Raw genomic sequence first — 23,234 nt, 5'->3', positions numbered from 1 at the left:
CTCAGCTGGTGAAGAATCCGCCTGCAGGGCGGGAGACCTGGGTTCGATCCCTGGGTTGGGAAGATCCCCTGGAGAAGGGAAAGGCTACCCACTCCAGTATTCTGGCCTGGAGAATTCCTGGACTGTCTAGTCCATGGGGTCACAAAGAGTCGGCCATGATTGAGTGACTTTCACTTCACTACATTACTTGAAAGATTTAAAAGAAATGATTTCATGCATGAATTTTTAGAAATAAAAATAAATAAGATATAACCCTAACCCTACAGAGTCTTCCTGGGGCTTCCCAGGTAGCTAAGTGGTGAAGAATCTGCCTGCCGTGGCAGGAGACATAGAGATTCAGGGTCAGTCCCTGAGTTGGGAAGATGCCCTGGAGGAGCAAATGGAAATGCCCTCCACTATTCTCGCCTGGAAAATTCCATGGACAGAGGAGCCTGACGGGCTCTAGTTCATAGATTTGCAAAGAGCTGAACACGACTCAGCAACTGAGCATGCCCACAGACACACACATGCAGCAGTACAGATTTCCTGGCATCCCTACAAGCTCGGACCGCATCAAAGTTCCTTCCAGCTCCAAGAATCCGCGATCTCATCCTTCTTACAGGAGGTCAGATTCATATAACATAACACTGACCATTTTCAGTGTACAGCTTAGTGGCATTTAACACACTGCACAAGGCCGTGCAACCGTTCTGAACCTGTACATCGTCCCTAAAGGAGACTCCAACCCAATCAGCAGTCAAGTCCCCCCGCCCCCAGCCTGTGCCAACCACTTGTCTGCTGTCTCGCGGTCTCTCTGCAGCTGTCCATTCTGGACATTTCATATCAGTGGGATCCTCCGGCAAGGGGCCTAACGTGTCAGGCTTCTTTCACGGAGCGTGATGGTTTCTGCTCACGGTAGCTCTTGTCATCACAACACCCCCTCCGTGGCTGAGTGGTGGTCCGTCGCATGGCTTTGCCACACTTGGGTTGTCCCCTCACCTGCTAACGTGTATGTGGGTTCTTTCCGCCTCTGGGCCACTCTGCTATTTGGTGAGTGGTGCTGCTGTGATCCTCTGTGTGCAGGACCTGTTTGCATGCCTGTTTCCAATTCTTTTCGGTACCGACCTAGGGGCGGAATTGCTGGGTCACAGGGCTGTTCGGTTGCCCAGCTGTGGCCGGGTCCTCAGCACTCCATGGACTGTAGCACTCCAGGCTTCCCTGTCCTTCACCATCTCTTGGAGTTTGCTCAGACTCATGTCCTTTGAGCTGACGATGGTCACAGGGTAATCCTATCTTCAGCCATTTGAGGAACTGTCAAGGCTTTTTCACATCATGCGCACCATCTTACATTCCCAGCATGATTCATTTTTAAGATTCTTTTTTTATGTGCACCATTTTTAAAGCCTTTATTGAATTTGTTACAATACTGGTTCTGTTGTATGTTTTGATATTTTGGCCGTAAAGTATGTGGGATCTTAGTTCCCTGACCGGGGATCGAACCTGCACACCCTTCATTGGAAGGCGAAGTCTTAACCACTAGACCCCCAGGGAAGTCCCCAAGATTTAGAAATCAGAGAAGGCAGGCAGCAGTGCGGAGGAAAAGGCAGAACAGGTTTCCTGGGCTTGAGCAGATGCAGGACGAGGCGGGCGTGCTCGGGCTGACCATGGAGCAGGCAAGGGGCACGGGGGGTGGGGCAGCTGGGGGCAGGGGGCCCTCTGGCTGGGTGGGCACGTCGAGTCTGGGAAGCTCACCTGACCAGCGCTCTGAGCGCACACTAGCAGAGGCAGCCTCGGGCGTGTGGCACGGTGCCCCTTTGCCTCTGGGTGGATAATGAAAGAGCGGCAGTAAGAGGCAGAGCGGCCTTGGGGGGGAGCGGTGAGCCTCGTAATGTCATCCTTTGGTCCTGACCCCTCAGTGCAGAGGCAGGGCACTCAGAGCTCTCATCTGCCAGTTTCCAACTGTCATAAAAGAGATGTGCCAAGCGGGGAAGGTACCAAACTGGAGGCAGTGTCAACTGAACCAGGGAATTAGCCAGCTCCTGCTTCTCCTCTCTCCGACTTTAAAATGAACTCCCAGAAACTCCCACAGAGGGTCAGGCGAGCCAATTAAAAAAAAAAAAAATTAGCCGAGCTCCACGCCCACCGAGGTGCCCCGTAGCACGGGGGAATGCCAGCGGCGGGGGTGGGGCGGGGAGCAGCAGGAACCTTGACTGCTTCTCCCGCAGTTAAGCCTCCGGCTCTGCTCCGGGACCCAAGGGCTCTGCAGGTGAGAAAGGGCGCTCCTGAGCCCAGGAGTCTGCTAGGCAGCCAGGCGCAGTGTTTAATGTTGTACTGTGATTTCTGGGCTCGTGGAGGACAGGGAAGCCTGGTGTGCTGCAGTCCACGGGGTCGTAAAGAGTCAGACACGACTGAGCGACTCAACAAGAACAACGTGGTCTCTGGCGCCTGGGGGAGCTCCTGGGTCCCGCCTTGGGTTGGCACAAAGCCTTGGGGAGGGCGGGGGGAGTCACGGCAGAGAAGGGTCGGCCTCCTGGATGAGTTTGCAGGGGCTGCCATGACCACAGACCGGGGGCTTCCACAGCAGGGATTTGCTGGCTCACAGCTCTGGCAGCTGGAAGTCCAAATCAAGGGGTCAGCAAGGTGGGCTCATTCTGGGACCTCTCTCCTTGGCTGACCAGGTCACTCAGCCTGGACACCAGTTCCAGACTCGGATTCCAGAATGCGGGCACGGAAGTCAGGCAGGGCATCGAGACCCTGCAGCTTAAAACAGCAAGAGCAGGTGCTGACTCACCACAGGATGCAACCGGGAGTGTCAAGCCACCCTCACAGCACCGGTAATTAGAACTCACAGCCGGCTAGGTGTGACTCATCCGCTTGGCCGATGAGAAAGCACAGTTCGTGCTCTGTGCGCACGGCTTCCACTTAGCAACGTACGGACACGTCGAGGGCTGTTTCTTAGAAACAAGTCAAACCAAGATGCAGTGGGAGAAGGAGATGAAATGTCAGGCAGCCAGAGTCTCGTTTCACCCAACTCACTTCACCTGGGACGGAAGGGTGGACCCCCCTCCACCTCTGAGATCAAACGCGGCTTCGGAGGACAAGACTCGAGTGTCTAGGGAGAAAGATCGGGAGCGTGGAATTCACGGCGTCTCCTCCTGTCAGTCCAGGGTCCCCCTGAGCTCCTGGACCAGGGGATGGAGTTGAGTGTGAAGACGTTGTCCCCTGAGGCCTAAGCCAGGCCAGCAAAACACTGGGAGCTTCACCTGAATCCAGGATACCAAGAAGACAAAGTCCCAGGCTTTTTCAACAAGTCCAGGCATCTGACTGTGAAGCAACACAGCGCTAGGTAACACCATGTCATCGGCATTAAACGTCCAGAAATCTGCTCTTTACCCCTCAGGACCGTTCCCGAGTCTCCAGCATGTCCTCTCAGACCCAGGCTGAGAGCCTCTCAAGGTCAAGGGCTGTCTCGCGCCATCTCCTGGGTTCACCTTCATGCCTCCTGTGAAGGTTTTACGACCCCAAGCTCAGAGCCCTGCCCCAAATAAGGATGTAATTAGCGGTGGTGTGGCTCAGGTGTTCTTCCTAAGCTGACCCACTAACTTCCAGGCTGAGGACTTCTGTGCCTAAGGTCCTGGCTTGACTATCAGGGACCCAGGTGGAGAAGGGCAGAGCGGCAGGATGAGAGGAGGGACAGAAAGTGGGAGGGGCCCCGGTGAGGCCCACGGCGCCAGCCAGTGCCCTTCGGTGTTCACTGCGTGCAGGAGCCGTCTGGTGGTGCTTGCTCCTTGGAAGGAAAGCTATGACAAACCTAGACAGCGAATTAAAAAGCAGAGACGCCACTCTGCCGACAAAAGTCTGTATAGTCACAGCTACGGCTTTTCCAACAGTCACGCATGGATATGAGAGCTGGACCATAAAGAAGGCTGAGCTTCAAAGAATTGATGCTTTCAAACTGGTGCTGGAGAAGACTCTTGAGAGTCTCTTGGACAGCAAAGAGATCCAACCAGACCATCCTAAAGGAAATCAACCCTGAGTATTCATTGGAAAGACTGATGTTGAAGCTGAAGCTCCAATACTTTGGCCACCTGATGGGAAGAGTTGACTCATTGGAAAAGACCCTGATGCTGGGAAAGATTGAGGGCAGGAAAAATGGGTGACAGGGGATGAGATGGTTGGGTGGCATCACTGAGTCAATGGACATGAGTTTGAACAAACTCTGGGAGATAGAGAAGGACAGGGAAGCCTGGCGTGCTGCAGCCCATGGGGTTGAGGACAGTCGGACATGACCGAGCGACTAACACTTTCACTTTGCTTTTTTAGACATGATGGTCTTGCACACTAAACAGGCTACAGTATAGTGTAAACATAACTTTTATATTCACTGGGAAATGAAAAAATTCATATGACCTGCTTACTGAGATGGTTTGGAACTGAACCTTCAGTACGTCTAAGGTGCGCCTGTATAGCCATTTCTGTTAAAAAAAAATGTGTAGAAAAAGCACTTGATAAAATCCAACATGTATTCCTGACAAAATATATTGGAATGGAAAGAAAATAAACATTCTTAACCTAGTTAAGTATATCTACAAAAATCCTCTAGCAAACACAATAGTTAAAGGTGAAGCTTTGAAAGCTTTTTCTTCAAGACTGAGGCCGAAACATAGATGCTCAAGATTACCGCTATTATTCAATGCTTTATTGGAGATGCTAGCCAGCACAGTGAAAAAAATAAATGAAGAAAAGAAAAAGAAATAAAAAGATCTAAAAAGTGGAAAGGAAGAAGAAACATTGTCATAATTTAGAAATGATACTATCTACATAGAAAAACCAAAAAAACTAGATATTATTATTTAAAAGTTTAGTATAGTTATGAATCCAAGGTTAAATATAAAAAGATCAACTGTGTTTCTCCACATTAGTAACAAACATAAATGCAGAGTTTTAAAAGATATCCTTTATAACAGCAGTAAAAAACAAAAAGGTATTAGGAATAAGCTAAACAAAAACCGAGCAAGACTTTTATAGAGAAGATGTTAAAACTTTATTGAAAGACATTATAAAAGACCTTTAAAAATGAGGAGATAAACCAAGCTTGCAGGTGAAAAAACTTATCATAAAGATGCCGGTCTCCCCCAAAATTGATCTACAGATTCAATACGATTGAAATTCTAACAGAGTGTTTAAGATCTGAAGCAAAGCCTTAAGTGGCAAGGATGGGAGCTGTTCCTGAAATTCTGGGCACAAGGTCTGAGCTCTCAGTGCGCTGTGAACAGAAGCACTGTGCTCTGCTGCTGGGCTCGGTCTGTAATGAACCTCCCAGTGTGCACCCTTCTGTCCTGCTGCTGCCTGGATGGATGCAACACCGTACTCCAGGCTCAGAGGGACGCACACGGGAGAGGCTGGGTCCCCGAAGGGCAGCCTGAAGAGAGCCATCCTGTTGACCGGCGCCCCACCCTGTTCTTACATGAGAAAAGAAAGGTATCACCTGCTCTTTAAGACCTTGACAGCTGAGAGTCTGTTACACAGGGTAGCTGACCCTACTCATATCACTGAGCTGGAGTATAGGTCACTACAACTTCGAAGCTGAAACGTAAACAGAAAAAGGAATGAAAGGGAAATGACAGAATAAGCAAGTTACTGGATGATACCAAAAGCGTTGCTGTAGTTGCTCAATCGTGCCCAACTCTTTGTGACCCCATGGACCGTAGCCCACCAGGCTCCTCTGTCCATGAGATTTCCCCGAGAATCCTGGAGTGGTTGGCCATTTCCTTCTCCAGGGGATCTTCCTGGCTCAGGGATCGAACCTTCATCTCCTGCTCTGGCAGGCGGATTCTTTACCACTAAGCCGCCTGGGAAGCCCCTCGAAAGTATAGGATATTCATAATCGGATGAGCAGGGGGAGAAGAAAGCAAAATAAATGGCTGAATTAATAATGGCCAAGAATGTTTTCCCTGGTGGTTCAGATGGTAAAGAATCTGCTGCAATGCAGGAGACTCGGGTTCGACCCCTGGGTTGGGATGATCCCCTGGAGAAGGAAACGGCAACCCACTCCAGTATTCTTGCCTGGAGGAGAATTCCAAGGACTGAGGAGCCTGGCGGCTATAGTCCCTGAGAGTCACAAAAGCGTTGGAAGTGACTGAGCAACTAACACTTCCACTTGTTCAAGAATGTTGGTAATAGTTGAATTAATAGCGGAACGGTGACCAAACCCCACAGATCCAGGAAGTTCAGAGAATACCCAGCAGGGCAAATAACAAGGAAAAGACACCTGGGAACATCAGATCCAAACTGCAGGAATCCAAAACCAAACAGAGGATCCTGAGAGAAGCCAGAGAGGGGAAGGCACCTGTCCTCTGCAGAAATAAGAATTACCACAGACACACAGGAAAGAAGGGAGTGGGGTGAGACACTGCCCGGATTAAGAAAGCAAAGACCACCAGCTCAGACGTCAATTTCCAGCCAAACTGTCCTCAAATGTGAAGGAGAAATGAAGACTTTCTCAGAGTAAAGAAAACAGGGGGAATTTATGGCCAGTAGGCAAGATACGCTGTCAATAAAAGAGGCTCTTCAGGCAGAAGAAAAACAACATACAGAAAGCAAGGGCACTGGAAAAGGAATACTTAAATAAGATTTTTTTTCCCCCTTTTCTGTGGGATCTTAGTTCCCCCGACCAGAGACTGAGCCTGGGCCCTCGGCAGGGAGGGCATCGAGCCCTAACCACTGGACCACCCGGGATCTCCCTAATTTTCTTATTCCTAATTGACCTGCATGGTCCTCATAGTAACAGTGTCTGGGGTAGCTGCAGTGCATGGGTAAGTGAGATGATGGGCAGGAATCTCAGAAGGTTGGGAGGGATGGATGGGCATCATTTGGTCATGAGGTGTCCACCACGTGGAGTCATTTCACTGGAGACTCGGATTAGTTAAAAATGTGCATTCTAAACTAAAAACAACTTAAACACTCGCTATGCTGAGAGAGGAGGTAAAAATGGGACCATGAAATGCTCTGTTAAAACCTGAGAATGCAGAAAACAAAGAGGGAACAGGTAGCCTGGTATTTCTTTTGGCAAAAGACAAACAGATCTAAGGGACAGAACAGTGAGCTCAGCTTCAGTGCCGGGAATATAAGGAAATAATACGCGAGAAACCCGCCCCTGCAGCTCAGAGGGAAAGGGATGGGACGGCCCTTCGGGAGGAAATTCAATTTAACTTGAAGTATTTAATTGGATTTCAAACCATTCACAACAATAAATTCCATAGACTGAAATATGAAGCCTTTTTGTTAGTATTCTTTTTAATATATGTGTACATTCTTTTGATGTTTAAAGGAAATAACATATAATTTTAAAATGTCTAATGAAGTGGAGTGCATGCATGCCTGCTAAGTTGCTTCAGTCGTGTCCGACTCTGTGTGACCCTACGGACCACAGCCCACCAGGCTCCTCTGTCCAAGGGATTCTCCAGGCAAGAATACTGGAGTGGGCTGCCATGCCCTTCTCCAGGGGATCTTCCCGACCCAGGGAACCTCCATCTCTTATGCCTCCTGCACTGGCAGGCGGGCTTATTCACCAGCAGCGGCACCTGGGAAGCCCAATGAATTGGAGTAGGAAAGGATAAAACCTAAGTGCTTAATGATAGAAGAGCTGGAAAGAACAAAGCTGATTTGCTCTGTCGAATCCCAGAAACGCCCAGAAAACAGAGGCGTCTTGGACCACAAAGGTTGGATGTGCAGGGTAGGTTCACACCAGAAGAATCAGTTGCAGATGAAGTTCAACCCCCAGACTCTCTCCCAGTCTTGGCAGAAGAAAGGTTTACTCACTGGAAAACTGAATTCTAGGTGCGAAGGGTGAGGGGCCGTCTGAAAAGTAGGTGATTGAAATATCAGAAGAGTGGGGAGGGTGGGCTGGAGAACCGATGTGTGTGTGTTTTTATTATAGGCCCCGTGGAAGTATTTGCCTTTTTAAAGCAATACAAATATAAAACGCGGTGACAGCACTTTGCCAACAAAGATCAGTCTAGTCAAAGCTATGTTTTTTTTCCAGTAGTCACGTATGCACGTGAAAGTTGGACCATAAAGAAGGCTGAGTGTTGAAGAATTGATGCTTTCAAACAATGGTGCTGGAGAAAACTCTTGAGGGTCCCTTGGACTGCAAGGAGATCCAACCAATCAAACCTAAAGGAAATCAACCCTGAATACTCATTGGAAAGATTGATGCTGAGGCTGAAGCTCCAACATTTTGGCCACCTGATGCGAACAGCTGACTCATTGGAAAAGACCCTGATGCTAGGAAAGACGGAAGGCAGGAGAAGGGGAAGACAGAGGATGAGATGGTAGGATGGCATCACTGACTCAATGGACATGAGTCTCAGCCAACTCCTGGAGACAGTGAAGGACAGGGAAGCCTGGCATGCTGCAGTCCATGGGTCACAGAGTTGGACATGACTTAGCGACTAAATAACAGCAAAAAATTAAGGTGTCTGTGGACTTGGTCATGAGGATTTCTTCATGCTGATCCAGGGCACAGACCAGCAAGCAGCTGGCCCAGGAACCCACAGCCCCACAGCAGCAAATCTTATCTCTTAGCTTCACAGGACATTTGCGGGGTCAGGTCTCCAGAAGAGGAAGCAGTCCAGGGAATAGAGGGCGCTTCCGCAATGACTTCAAAATCCCCCCTCAACCCTTTCTCTTTCATTTCCCCCCCTGCGAACTCAATAATCTATCATTTATCTTGCTTTGCTTCAGGCTATGCCATTAATAACAATAGAAACAGCATTTTTTGCTTGTCACCTTTCTTCAAAGGAACTCAGATTGTCTCTGAACCTCTACTGTGCATACAAAGTAGCTGAGAATTTTGTTAAAATGCAGATTCTAATTCAGTCGGCCTGGGGTGGGGCCTGAGAGTGTGTGTTCCTAACCGGATCTCCGGTGAGGCAGACGCTGCTGGTCCATGGACCACACTCTAGAGAAGCAAGAGGACATGAGGCAACTTTATGGGGTGACGGAAATCTTTTCTATTTTGATGGTGGTTGTGGTTACATGGACATACACTTTTATCAAAACTCACTGGTCTGTGTATTTAAAATAGGTGTGTTTTACTGTACATAAATGATCCTTTATTAAAGGAAAAATCCATTCTAGCTGTACTATAGATTTAAATGTGAAAGATGAAACAGCAAAGCTTTTAGGAGTAAACACACACCCTGGGGTAAGCATATCTCTCTCTTTTTGAACTACACATATAACTTTAATTTTTAAGTTGTTGTTAGGTTGCTAAATCACGTCTGACTCTTTTGCGACCCCATGGACTGCAATAGCCTAGGCGTCCGTGTCCTTCACCATCTCCCGGAGCTTGTTCGAATTCATGTCCATTGAGTCGGTGATGCCATCCAATCATCTCATCCTCTGTCATTCCCTTCTCTTGCCCTCAATCTTTCCCAGCATCGGGGTCTTTTCCAACGTGTCGGCTCTTCACATCAGGTGGCCAAAGTATTGGAGTTTCAGCTTCAGCATCAGTCCTTCCAATCAATATTCAGAGTTGCTTTCCTTTTGGATTGACTGGTTTGATCTCCTCGCAGTAGCCATGTTAAGAAATGTAGTAAGACTGGATAAACTACTAAGGCACGTCTCCAACAGGACTCAACAGAGAGGGAAACATAGGGAAGAAGCCCACATGAATTGGACGGTAGTAAAATTAAAAGCCTGAGTTCATCAGCAGACCCATAATAAGAGCGGAAGGGCAAGCTGCAAACTGAGGGAAGCTCGCTGCAAGACACACATCTGTCAGAGGACACCTACCGGTCGTATATAAAGAACCACTCCAGCTCAATAAGAAAAAGACACGCCGATAGGAAAACAGGCAAAACACTAGACCAGACAGTCCACGGAGGAGGACAGCCAAACGGCTGATCAACACGTGAAACAGCATTCGACTCAGACATAAAGGAAACGCAAATTAAAACCACACCAACGATAGGTTTTGACTGCACACTGGTCGGAACTGCTAAAATGAAGAGGCAGGCAACGCTGTGTCTGTGAGACGCTGTGAGAAGGGATGTGCACCCACTGGAACCCCCATCCGTTACCGAGGTGGGGTGCAGTCTACAACAACATTCGGGGGAAACGGTTTGGCGGTATTTACTAGAGCTCAACATGAACAGAGTCTAAGACCCAGGAGGTCCACTCTTGGGTGGAAATAAAAGCACACGTCTCCAAAAGGTCAGTACAAGAATGCTCGGAGCAGCCTTATTCCTGACGGCCCCAAGCTGGAAGCCACCCAGGTATCCATCAGTGGTGGTCTTAACAATACGTGAAACAGTCATCAAACAGACTCTTACTGGCAATACAAACATGTTGCGAACTGCCGCTTGCAACAACGTGGATGAAGCCAGGGTTGTCAGATAAAATACAGGGCGCCCAGCTCGACTTGTATCTTGAATAAATAAACATTTTGAAGAACACGAATGTCCCATGTAGTACTGGGGATATACGCCTACTAATAAAACCCATTACTAGTTTCCATTAAAATACTGATTTTCAACTGGCCACACTGTTTTTTGGTCTGGGCGCTGGAGACAGCGCGTTCACGTTGTGAAAACCGGTCGTGCATTTGGGATCTGTGCGTGCCTCTTGTGTGAATGTTATGCTTCCATGCAAAGTTTATTTACAATAAAGATACAGCTCATCCTGGCCTGCGTCCCAGCAGAGGGGCCCTCCCTGCCTCTTGCCCCGAGTCTCCCATCTGTTCTCAGCACCGCTGTTTGTGATCTTTCGAACGTGCGCATCCATCCTGGCTGCCGGCCACGGCCGCATCGCCCCAGCAGCTGGCCCGCGCCCACAGGACAGCATCTGCCTCCTTGGCACAGCTTCCGGGGCTCTCGGGGGCCCCTCCTCCCCACCCCCACGCCTTCCCGTCTTTTTGCCGACGCCGACACTCATCCCACCTCCATTTCTCTGCGCGGAGGGCCCTCCACGCTGCTCTGCCTGCAAAAAGCCTTGCGGTTTCCCAAGTCTCATTTCGGCTTCGGTCGGCCCTGGAGGTCACTCTGTCTCCCTCGGGCAGAGCCGGGTGTCCGGCTCTCTCCCACCTGTCCTCAAGGAGGGCCTCTTTTATCTCCCAGGTGACTGCCTCCTCACCAGACCACAGGCTTGAGGGGAGGGGAGCTCCACCTTTACACCTTTTTATCCCTGGCACCTTGTGGGCTGCCTGAGAGTGGTGGGTGCTGGCTACCTCTTAAGGTGCATACTGGATAACGGTAGTAGTGAGTATTAACGCACAGGGGTCAGGCAAGGAATGAGAGTAAATGGCTCATGCTAGATTTTAGGTTTCCCGGGGGCCCTTCAGAGCCTGCTCCAGGGCGCCCGGCCTACGAGCAGGGCGCGCCTGGATCGTGAACGCACACCTGTCCCGACCGAGCCTGCCTGGACGTTGTGCCCGCCCCACGGCGTCTGGTAGATGCTACGTCGTCTGCCTTCTTGTGGGAAGTGTGCTGTCTTACTTCCATTTCCCCGATGGCTTCAGTGACTTGTCCAAGGTCGCCTGCTGGGAGAGGCAGAGTTCACACTCAACTGCACCTGTGAGTCTGTGAATAACGCCAGGCATTGAATCACAAAGGCCTCACGGAGCACAACAGGCGAGGGAGGAAGTGCCCACTCAGCCCGGGGCAGCTGTGACTCAGGCAGCCCTTCTGGCCCGTCTCAAGTCAGCCTCCGTGGGTGGCCACCCCCTCTCCCGAGAAATGGCCCGTGGGGAAGGGACGTCAGCCTAAACCCCGAAACACAGTGTTCAGCTCCATCCAGTGACTCTCAACCCCTGCCTGAGGTTCTCAAGTTTTAAACAAAACAAAAATCTGATTCACCGTTTCCAGGCCTACCGGAAACGCGAGTCCTTTATTTTTCTGCCACTGAAAAAAAAAAAAAAAGAATCAAAACTTTATGGCTCAGAAAGAGTTCTGAATGCTTCTCATTTCACACCGCACCAAACACTGTTCACGACAAAAGGTGCAGGAGGAAGCCCAAAGTAAAAGACAGAAGGAAATGAAACGCATTCCAATAAAACACGCTCGCCAATAAATAAGAGCCTGCGTAGTGAATCCGACTCGGGATACACCACTGGCAAGAAGATATGCCCTGAAGCTTTGCTTAAACCAAATAATGTAAGAACAGATGGCTCCCCTGGGTCTCTGGGAAGCTGCAAACAGAGACTCTGTTTGGGATTCTGGCAGAAAATATGGGGCATTAACAACATTCAAGGTGAAAGAGGGGAGGCTTGCGGATTGAGGGGAGGGATGCGGTTTTCACCAGGGAACAGAAAGAGATATATCTGGATTCTCCACTGGATCCCCACAGGCCGCAGGCCACGTGCCTCCTCCAGAAATGAAGCAGAGCCACCCTCGGTGGCGCTCTGGGGAGACCCCCCGCTCCCGACTGCCCAACCGGAGAATTAATTTAACTCCAGAGATTTGGATAATAAGGATGAACCCTCGAGGGAGACAAAAATTTACTCAGGGAAGGTTTTTCCATGCCCGTCCTGCAGAAGCGTCACAGCGTGGTGGGGCGCTAAGATGCAGGCACCAAGCCGCTGAAAGGTTCCAGAGGAGGCCTCTTGGTTTCACCCGCAGGGAGGCTGTGAAAGATGCATTGGTCTCCCAGGCAACACCCAGTGTTCATATTAATCCCCTTTCTCAGCATCACCAGGAAAATCCAAATGGCGCTCTCTTGCCCAAGGGGGAGCAAAAATGAAAGCAAAGGCTTTTCGCCCAGCCCGGGAAGATGGTGCTGGGGGAGGTCAATTAATAACAATGAAACCTTGCATTTATATAGCGGTCTGTTATTTTCCAAGCCATTTTTCACCGACTATCTCATCCACTCCTCAGAGCGATTTTGTGCGGTAGGAAGGCAGGGGTTATTTGTCTCCATCTTGCTAGTGAAGAAACAAAGTCTTGGGACAGGGAAGTGATTTGCTCAAGGTCACGCCCGGCGTGATCACAGGTTTTTAAAGCTGGCGGTTCCTGGTCTAGGGGAGCAGGGGCAGGAGTGACTAATGGGGGCACCCCTGGCTCCAATTGGCAGTTTCACACCCACAGCAGACACGGGCAGTCGATCACAGAGCTGCTCTCTTCCGCAGAGCTGGGGGGTGGGGGTGGGGGGAGCGCTTTCTCAAGCAAGCCAGTACTAGTTGCCCGGAGCTCGCCCTCAAGGTGAAACCCATTGGTTGTCCTAGGCCCTGTCTCCTCTCTCACAGGTGAGGAAACTGAGCCCGCAGGGGAGAAAGGACTTGGTCAAGATGGCCCAGTGGGTTGGTGGCCCAGGACCCAAGTCTCGCCTCCCTCTTCTGAGCCCAGGGGTCTCCCCAGCACATCACGGTGTGGCCCCACTGGCTGGGGGAACAAGTCGCCCCTGAGAGGTGCAGCAGAAGGCCTGGGAATGACCTTCTCGGGGACCCAGCCAGAGCACCTGGGTCCTCTGTGCTGAGCAAGTGGACACGCTCCTAGTCCCAATGGGGGAACCGAGGACCACCCCCAGGTTTTCAGGCCTGAGCACTTGGCCGCACGGCAGAGAGGACTCAGGGATGGAAGGCTCCGAAGTTCAGCTGTGGGTCGACTCCACGTCTGGGCAGTCAGGACCGCTGGCTACCAAAGTCCAGCGTTCAGCGGGGAGGCCCGGCGGGAGGGATAAACCTGGGATGTGAGCAGAGATGGCTCTCAAGCCCTGAGTCTGCCTGAGACCACCAGGGAGGAGCCCCGAGGGAGAGGCTGAGCCCTTTGACCTCAGAGGTCAGGGGACACGGAGGCTTTCGGAGAGACTGGGGAAGAGCGGCCAGGAAGGCAGGGGAAAGCCGAGGCAGGGAACTGACGCCGCGCTCCCAGGAGGGACGCAGCGGCCAAGCCGGCAGCCAGCCTGGGCGAGGTCTTCAGGCCCCACGAGGATGACGAATGGGCCTGGGCTTGCGAGAGCTTGGTCAGGGCTCCTTAAATTCAGGGCTGCGGGCAAAAGCCTGACAGAAGCGGGTCCAGGACAGAACAAGGGGTCGGGAACTGGGGACAGACAGTGCAGACAACACTCTCAAAGACACCTTCGGCAAAGGTGTGCAAGGCTGAGTCATGTCCCTACACATTCGTATGGTGAAACCCCAACCCCACCACCTGCAGTTGGAGACTCAGCCCTTGAAGAGTAAGTTAAAATGAGGCCGTTGGGGTGAAGCCAGCGGGGCTGGCGTCCTGTGAGAAGAGGAGAGGGGACACAGAGATACACCCGGGGGCACGCACACAGCGGGGGCCAGGCAAGGACACAGCGAGGATGGGGCCACCTGCACGCCCAGGAGAGGCCTCGGGAGGCGCCAGCCCTGCCCACGACTTGATCGTGGACCGTCTCAACACAAAATTGAGGGGAAAGAGGCTGGCCCATTCCTCAGGAGCAGCCCTCCGCTTGGCACAGTTGTGGGGGGGCTCTCCCCCACTTGGAGCGGCTGGAGGAAACCGCCCTCTCCCTGCCAGGCCCCTTTCCTTCACAACCGCAAACCTCCCCAGGCCCGGAACCCACGTGACTCCAGGACCCGTGAGAAAACCTCCCCGGAGAGAACGGAACGCAGGACTGTGAAGGCTGCAGAACACTCCCCGAGGAATCGGGAATCTCCGTGCGCCTCTGCTGCCTGCTACCCTCTGCTACGCGGCACCCCCAGGCGCCATGCAGATTCACAAGCTGGTTTTGAAAAGCATCTGAGAACCAAAGCCAGGGGACTCAGAGAGACGGGCGAAGTATCGTTATTATTCAACCGCCCGCTCAGCCCGCCCTCCAACCAACTCCACTGGAATCCCTTTTTTAAAGGCCATTTCTTCTTAGAAAACTTCCGTGAAAGACCGAATCCTTACTCAGAGGCATGGAACAAAGCACCAATGTCAATAAAACACGGTTTTACTTCACATCAGCATTCATCTACCGACATGACAACTTGCTGCACCTCCAGTAACGCCAGCTCAAGGGCTCTGTCTGCCTTCAGATGAAAAGAAAAAAAGTGGGTTATCACCACCAAGACTTCTCCAAGAGTGTTCACAGGACCTCTCACCGTAGCCCAGAGCTGCACACAACAGACAAGCTCGTCCACGGCAGGAGGGACGCACAATTGTGGTGAACACTCACAGTGTAATACCACGCAGGGAGGAAAACCCAAGGACTGCTACACACGGGGGCGAATCAAGCTGAGACACCAGAGCTCTCTGCGTGAGGCCACGCGTGTGGCAGTCAAGGACAGGCAAGGGGCTGGGGGCTTAGCAACGGGGAAGGAGAATGAGGAGGCCCCCGCCACCCCCCAGGCCTGGAAAGAACCCAAGTCTTGATCTGGGTAACCAGCTACGTGGGTGTGTGTGCAGCACCATCCACAGGGGCTATGTGCGTGCTATGCCTTAATGGAAAACGAATCCTTTTTTTTTAAACCGATCAATTTTGCCTTTTAACAGGGCCGGGGAGGCCCTCTGATTTCCCTTCCTGTGACACGACAGAAGTGAGAATTCTGAGGCAGTTTCTCCCTGAAGCCCATCCAGGTGGGAACCAGGAGGGCTAGATCAGCTGGACAGAGCAGGGCGGGACGCCAACCCTTCCTGTCTCTTCCAAACACGGCTTGTCCTTCTTATTTCCTTAGTCAGAAGGATAACAGTTGCTAAGGTAAAAACAAACCAAGAAAAGGACACAAAATGAAAACTAGAATTTTCCCCTCCATCCCCCCACCCCCATCCCCCAGACGTCCCACCAGAGCAGTTTCTTTCTCTCTTTTTCTTATGTTCTTTTTGTTTTGGTTTTTAGTCTAATAGTTTGACTTTCCAAAACCAATTCCCTGAAGTCACTGCCTCTCTGCCTTCAGCAGTGCTGACACAACACAGATTTTACTTTAGCTTTTATAGGTGACCTACTCCTTACTCTTTATAAAGTCTTTGGGGATTTTCTTCTTATCCTTGGAGTTCTGAAATCTCACCAAGATGCGTCTAGGTGTAAGTAACGAAAAAAAATTTTTTTTGTCCCATGCAGTTTCTTCTATGTGCTATTGTTTCTTTTTTTTTTTTTTCCTAGAAAAACCCCTTATGCCCCCATCTCATTCCTGGCCTCATAGAATTCCACTGTATGGATGGACTTCGCTTTTGAAGAGCATCTGTGCGGTTTCAAACTTTTCCCCGTTACAAACGATGGTACAATTAACACCTGCATGCAAGAAGAAGATGGACACGTCTGTGTGTGAGATGATGTTTTGGAAGCGGAATTTTTGGGTTTGTTCCCTTGCCATGCTAGTGAACACTGTCTAATCCACAGTGCGTTAGACTCGCTTGCTTCCCCTTTCAAGCTTTTTCATCTTTGCCAGTCTGACAGTGAAAAAGGTGTATCTCTGTTGTATTAGTTTGCATTTATTCATTGTAAATTGACTGGTCTGTTCACGTTCTGTTTGTTCACACCCTTCAGGCATTTTCCTCTTGGGTCCAGTTCCCTAATTCTGAAGTCAGCAAACTACGATGGAGTGCCCCACCCATGCCGGACTGTCCACCCCGCCCCACTGGCCACAGGACAAGGACAGCGCTGAGCCATTTCCACGGGGCCCTTCTGGCTGTCAGAGACTCAGATATTTGCTACCTGGGCCTTTACAGAAGAAGTCTGCTGATTCCTGCACCTCCCTGATTTTTTCTGAGCGTTCTCTGTAGATTAAGGGAACAGATCTGTCCGACGAGAGTTCAGTTCTGGGTTAAATTCTTCACTCTGCTGTACCGCCCACCCGCGACTCTGTCAGAAACAGCCAAGTCACAGGTGAGCCTTTAAAAGCAGAAGCACTCTTATTCGGAAACACTCTGGTCTATGTTAATTTTGGGGTGGTACTTCCACCCCCAGTCTACACACACGGCAGCTGAGGCTCAGAGACGCTCAGTGACTTCCCTGAGGTCACGCAGCTAGTGTGCGGCAGACCCGGAACGGACGCCCTTTCTGCCGGCTCCACGTCCCTAGATCTTTCCCCTGGAGGGTCCGGCCTCTCGCTGGAGGCCGGACCAGCACCAGGGAAGGCGCTGCCTGTACACAGCAGTCCGGTGGGTGCTGCAGGGGCACCTGCAGGCTGGGAGCTGCGTGAACAGAGCTCGGGGCCCCGCCTCGCCCCTGGCGCTCCAGAGCGCAAGGACGCACGGTCCAGAGGTGGGTGTGGGATGAGAAGGAAGGTCACGGCCTCGACAAAGAAACCCCCCGGGGAGAACGGAGGCCTCGCTCTGGCTCATCTGTCAGCAGGGACTGGGGGGGACCAGAGGACCGCGACGGAAGAGATGAGCTTGCGGAGCTGGACCTCAGGGCTGGACCGGCAAAGAGCACGCACCAGAGAAGGCAGGAACAGAGAACCTTCACCAGCCCTCGGCGCTCGACCATCACAGCAACGTGACAGCAGTTATTAGAACCTTGGGGCCCTGCACAAATCGCAACCGAGGGGGCTGCCCTGCTGAAGACAGCCACCCCAGTAAAACCACTGACCCACAGGCAGGAGCTGCTCAAGGGGGCTTCGGGGGACGCTGCTCGCACGTGTTCTTTGCATGCAATGCCCACAAGCCCTGTTCTTCCCGAGCACAGTGGCTGAGAATCCACTGATGCAACTTTTCTTGAGCAGAAAAGCATTTCAAGGGGCTTCCTTGACAGCTGTCGTTTCTTTTTCTTTCTGCTTCCATATTTAAATCCATTCAAAATGTTCTAGGGCTTTTCCTGGTGGCTCAGACAGTAAAGAATCTGCCTGCAACCCAGGAGACCCAGGTTTGCTCCCTGGGTCAGGAAGGTGCCCCTGGAGAAGGGAAAGGCTACCCTCTCAGTATTCTTGCCTGGAGAATTCCACGGACAGAATGTTCTACACTTACTGGATAACGCAGTGTGTCTACAGGGTAGATCTCCTTCCATGCTCATGGCTGTCCTGCAAGATGGGGACTGCGGACCAGGAGATCAAGGAAGGGGGTCCACCCAGCACGGGCGGGGGAAGCCACACTCCACCCCCAGGTCCTGACCTCAGCACCCATCCTCTCATCCCCCTTGGATCTCAGGAATAACAACGGCAAAGCTAGTCGTATGTACATCTCGTGCTTCCTCATTTTATGCTTGGTGTAGCTGACAGGCCTGAAAATAATCACTATTAATACCCTGATTTCATCGGGAAGAAATGATTCCCAGATTGCTGAAGTGATGGCCGGCTGGCACAGGTGGGCAGTCATGCCTGGGAGCCACGTCTGGGCCGCAGCCCGAGGCTCCTTCGCACCTGCCACTAGGCCCCCGACACAGAAGGTGGACCATGGACCTCCTGTTGCCTCCCCACTCTATCTGATTCTTTCAGAAATTTTTGAACTTTTAAATTTTTGGCTGCAGGGCACGTGGGATCTCAGTTTCCTCATCAGGTATCTAACCTGAACCAATGCCCTACGGTGGAAGTGCAGGGTCTTAACCACTGGACCGCCAGCGTAGTCACTGACCTGACTTCTTTCTAACACACGTCTCACAGATCTGGTCACACTCAGTGTTGGGGTGGTCATCTGGGCATCTCACCCCTGTAGGACCTCACCATCACCCTGACTGCCAGGGGGCACTGTCTTCAAGGCCAAGGGTAGGGCAAAGCAAGAGGGGCCGGACAGCAGCTTTAAACTGGCAGGAGGAGCTCCGTTTATTAGCCTTGGGCCCCTTTTCATCATAATCATCTGAACACTGGACTCGATGTGGTTTTTCATGCATGAAGCGCCATGATCACCGAGCCAGAAACAGCCTCCAGTCCCGCAAAGCAAGGCTTCCATCGGGAGGGTGGAGAAACTCATGTCGGAAAGTGGACAAGAGAGTCGGGACCCACCAGTGGTGTCTCAGCCTGAACCTTCCACTGATCCTTGGGGGGCCCCACGCTCGACCTCCGCCACCCACCACCCTCTAGTCTGAGTCTCCACCAGCCCCTAGAGAGGGACATCTGGGTTCCACCTTGCTTCTGCTGTGTCCTGAAAAGTGCCCACTGACTGATTCAATCCAGGGCCATCACCTTGAGAACAAGAGTTAGGTTTACAAGTCGTTTTAAAAGATCACGTAAAGGATTCATGGAGAAACAACACGGGGTCCATGCCTACTATGGAGTATTATTCAGCCTTAAGAAGGAAAGACGGAGAAGGCACTGGCAACCCACTCCAGTACTGTTGCCTGGAAACTTCCATGGACTGAAGAGCCTGGTGGGCTGCAGTCCGTGGGGTCGCTAAGAGTCGGACATGACTAAGCGACTTCCCTTTCACTTTAAACTTCCATGCATTGGAGAAGGAAATGGCAACCAACTCCAGTGTTCTTGCCTGGAGAATTCCAGGGACAGAGGAGCCTGATGGGCTGCTGTCTATGGGGTCACACAGAGTCGGACACAACTGAAGCGGCTTAGCAGCAAGAAGGAAAGAAACTCTGACACCTGCTACCACATGGAGGAATCTTGGGGAATGATGCTCAGTGAACTAAAGGACAAACACTGTGGGACTCCACTTACATGGAGCCCCCAGCCCCCCAGGAGTCAGATTCAGAGAGGCCGGAAGTAGAAGGGTGGGTACCTGGGGCTGGAGGAGGGCGATGGGGGATTCGTGTTTAAAGGGACCAGAGTCTCAGTTTGGGAAGATGGAAAGTTCTGGACATGATGGTGGTGATGGCTGTACCACAGTGTGAAGGCACTTATTACCCTTGAACTGTACTTAAAAGTGGTTAAGACTGCAAAGTTCCTGTCATGTGTATTTTACCACAATTAAAAAAAAATCACACAAAGGAACCAGCTCGGGGCTGGGGGGCCACCAGACTTCCTTTTTGATCCGGGTGCTAATTAAAATGCACAGACATCCAAACCATTTTGCCCGGGATGGGGGAGGCTGAGTCCCAGGCTCCCTTTGCCCGCTGGTCAGCCAGGCCCACAGCCCAAACTGCGACCGTCGCTTCTTTACCTGGCCTTGGGGGTGAAGGGAAGTGCAGACTCGGGGCAAAGACAGAGGGCAGCATTTTAGCTAAATTCCTGCCCCAGCATTAACCCAGGGCTTGAGATTTCGGGTGCTCATTAACCACAGGGGAGGCGCCCACTAACTGTCTGGGGCTGGACCAGTGTGTCTTTCCTTCCTGGGCAGGGGCAGCAGCCTTACACCTTCAGGAGAGGCGGCAAACGTTAGGAGGGGTCTTTTCCTACTACAGATCAGAGGCTGGGCAGAGATGGGTTTGGTCCAAGACCAGGTCTGAGCCAACCGCCCCCTGCTCACACTTCGCCCAGCAGGTGTCAGGAAGCTGGGAGCCCAGACGCACGCAAGCAGGCTCCGCTCCCTGCGCCAAAACTGTCTCCCCCAGAGAACCCTTCTCCCCGCCAGGGAGGGTTCAGAACACCCTGGCGGGCGGGGATCTGGGGGGTGATGCGCGGCGGCTTTCCAGCCCGTTCAGCGCCCTGGGGCGGTCGGTGACCGGGAGGCGGGTACTCCAGGCGCGAGGCCTCCAGGGACCCATCCTGGCTCTGCGGGGGCGCCTGGGCCCCACCTCGCTCCCCGCGCTCCCCTCCCCGGGGCTCCACCTTCTCAGGAGCCTGCGAGTCAGGCCTGGCTGTGGTCTGGAGACTTCCTGTCCTTTAAGGCCTTAGAAAAGGCTTTGCCTCCCTCTGGGGGGCCCGGCCAGCCCAATGCCCCCGACCACTTTCATCCCTCTGTTCTCCGAGGGGCGGGGGCCGGGGTGGGGGGTGGGGGGACGTCGCCAGGCGGGGCCAGTCAGAGACCGGTCCAGAGAAACCCAGAGGCCAGATAAAGTGGAAGAAAGAAAAGTTTTCGGAGGGCGGAGGGAGGTGGAGATGGAGCAGAGGGGTGAGAAGGCGAGCCACTCCGGACCCCCGCGGCGCCCCCCCCCACCTCGACAGCGCCCCCGACCTGGACCGGCCGCCGCCCCAGGGTGGCTCCCGGCCCCCCCCCCCCCCCGCCCCGTCCCCAACCCGGGTCCCCACCCCCGCGTCCGCCGCGCCTACCTGGGCCGCTCATGCTCTGCCAGCCGCGGCACCTCCTCCGCGCAGGCCGCCGGCTTCCTCCCGGGGCCCCGGGCCCCGCCGCCCGGACCGTCCGAGGGGCGCAGCCGGCCCAGGGGCTGCAGGGCCAAGGGGGTGCTGCGCGCCACCCAGGCAGGAGTTCGGAGGCCAAGGGACGCAAAAGGGAGAAAAAAGGAGAGAAAGTGTGTCATAGGCTGGAAGGGGGAGGGAAATGCAAAACCCGACAGGAAATGAGACTAAAAAAAATGCAAAAGGTTAGAAAAGAGATAAGGAAGAGGGGGAGGGGCGGGGCCTGGGTGCCGCCGGGGTAGGAGGGCGCGAGGGGGTGCGCTGGGTGGGCCCCGGGCCCCGCCAGGAGACCCCCCGCACCCGCCCCACCGCAGGTCTGGGGCGGCCCTGTCCCCTCCACCCGGTCGGAGAGGCTGGACCGCCGCCTGGGCCTCAGCCCCCACACAGCCGCGACCCCAAGGCTGCCGAGCCCGGCCCGGAGCCCAGGAGCGGCCGTGGGAAGGGACGCCCCGTGGAGGATGTCGGGGCTCAAGGCGGGCGGTCCAGGCGACAGGCCCCTTCCGAAGACCTCCCAGAGGCATCGCTGCGATTTGGGGTGGAGAAGGGAGGGCTGGTCCCACGGAAGAGTGGGGAGCAGGGCACCGCCGGGGTCCTTCCTCCCTCAGCCGGAGTTCTGGAAGCTTCCTGGGGCCGGCCGGCCGGTCGGCACACACCCACCCCGCCTGGACACTGGCTGGTGGCGGAGTCCGCCCTCCGCCCGCCCATCCCCCACTCTTGCTCGCACACCCAACACCTGGAGGGGAAACTGTGACTTCTGGATGTCACCGGTTTAATCATTTACCCCCAGAGCTGTGACACAGGCCCCCTGGGTCTGCTGCTCTCCCACCCAAGGGTGTTTCTGAATCGTGAACTTAAGAATCTGGGCACACCCGGCACAGTCCGGAGAGCTCTGGGTTCTAGTCTGCCCACGGCGGATGCTGCAGTTTCCCCAGCTCTCCCTCCGCTGCCTCAGTTTACCCCTCCCTTCTCTCCCTCCCCCCACCATCTGATTCCCCGCGGATACAGCTGGAGAACTTTCTGTCCTGTTCTAAGCGTTTTAAGTTCTCTGAGTAAAGTTCCTGGAGTCCTGGAGGGAAGGGCACTCAAGAAATGAAGCAACTAAGTAGAAAGAAAGAATGCCGCGGTGGTCCAAACACAGGAGAACGCAGAGTCGTGGTCTAAGCACAGGAGAACGAGGAGTCCTGGGCCAAGCCCGGGAGAAAGCGGAGTCGTGGCGGGCTTGAGGAATGCAGCTGACGGATGCGCGTGGACCGGGCAGGAAGGCAGACATAAGTTTGCTTTCTGCACGGCTTGTTACAAAGTCATCAGGAACGGCAGAGAGAAAGTTCCTAAAATAGAGAACAGTGCTTGCCAGCATCCTGGTCCTTGGTCCCCAGTGACCCGCCGGAGACCAGGGTAGAATCTCTCTTGCTCTTGGTGAACCTTTAAATCAGGGTGTGTGGTTTTAAAGAGGAACATTGGTTTTCCTCATGCAGGATATCAAGAGCAGGTGGGCCTTAAATCAACAAAAACTGCAAAAATTGTGCCAAAAGCATGATGAATTTTCATGAAGTGAACACACTCAAGTTAACAAAAGACAGAACTTTGTCTGCACCCTGGAAGCCCTCCTTACACACCTCCCAGTTGTTAGCCCCCTTCTACCAAGAATAAACTACATTCTGACCTCAAGCAAATCCTTTGCCTCTGAAGTCCAAAAATTTCATATAGTATCAGCCATTCATAGATTCTCTTCTGAATCTGGCTTCTTTTTGTCAATATCATGCGTTTCAGATTCAGTGATGGGATTACACGTAGGTATGGCTTGTTGAAGACATGTTGTGTCTTTCTGTCTCCCAACACTTCATTAGACTTTTTAAACACTCATAAAAGTTAGAAGAGTTGTCCAGTGAACCCCATTTGTCCCGCCACCGGACTCTGTCATGACCGTTTTGCTATGTTTGCTTTTCCTTGCCTTTGACTGTGCGGATCACAATAAACTGTGGAAAATTCTGAAAGAGATGGGAATACCAGACCACCTGACCTGCCTCTTGAGAAATCTGTATGCAGGTCAGGGAGCAACAGTTAGAACTGGACATGGAACAACAGACTGGTCCAAATAGGAAAAGGAGTACGTCAAGGCTGTATATTGTCACCCTGCTTATTTAACTTATATGCAGAGGACATCATGAGACCCGCTGGG

The 23,234-nt window shown here is 52.6% G+C and overlaps 1 protein-coding gene across 5 annotated transcripts in view; it reads right to left on the bottom strand.

Moving 5' to 3' along the window:
- CARD11 (caspase recruitment domain family member 11) overlaps positions 1-21,674 on the bottom strand; it is a 104,912-nt gene extending 83,238 nt beyond the window's left edge. For 4 of the 5 annotated variants that reach the window (XM_069571371.1, XM_069571375.1, XM_069571374.1 and 1 more), the window contains exon 1: positions 20,969-21,674. The gene's annotated coding sequence lies outside the window, so the exon portion shown is untranslated. The remainder of the gene's footprint in view (positions 1-20,968) is intronic. The other variant, XM_069571373.1, reaches the window with a different exon arrangement.
- Between the last annotated feature and the right edge of the window lie 1,560 nt (positions 21,675-23,234).

This window comes from Ovis canadensis, chromosome 24 (assembly GCF_042477335.2).
Source record: "Ovis canadensis isolate MfBH-ARS-UI-01 breed Bighorn chromosome 24, ARS-UI_OviCan_v2, whole genome shotgun sequence".
Lineage (NCBI taxonomy): Eukaryota > Metazoa > Chordata > Mammalia > Artiodactyla > Bovidae > Ovis > Ovis canadensis.
This window is presented reverse-complemented; position numbering and strand designations above follow the sequence as displayed.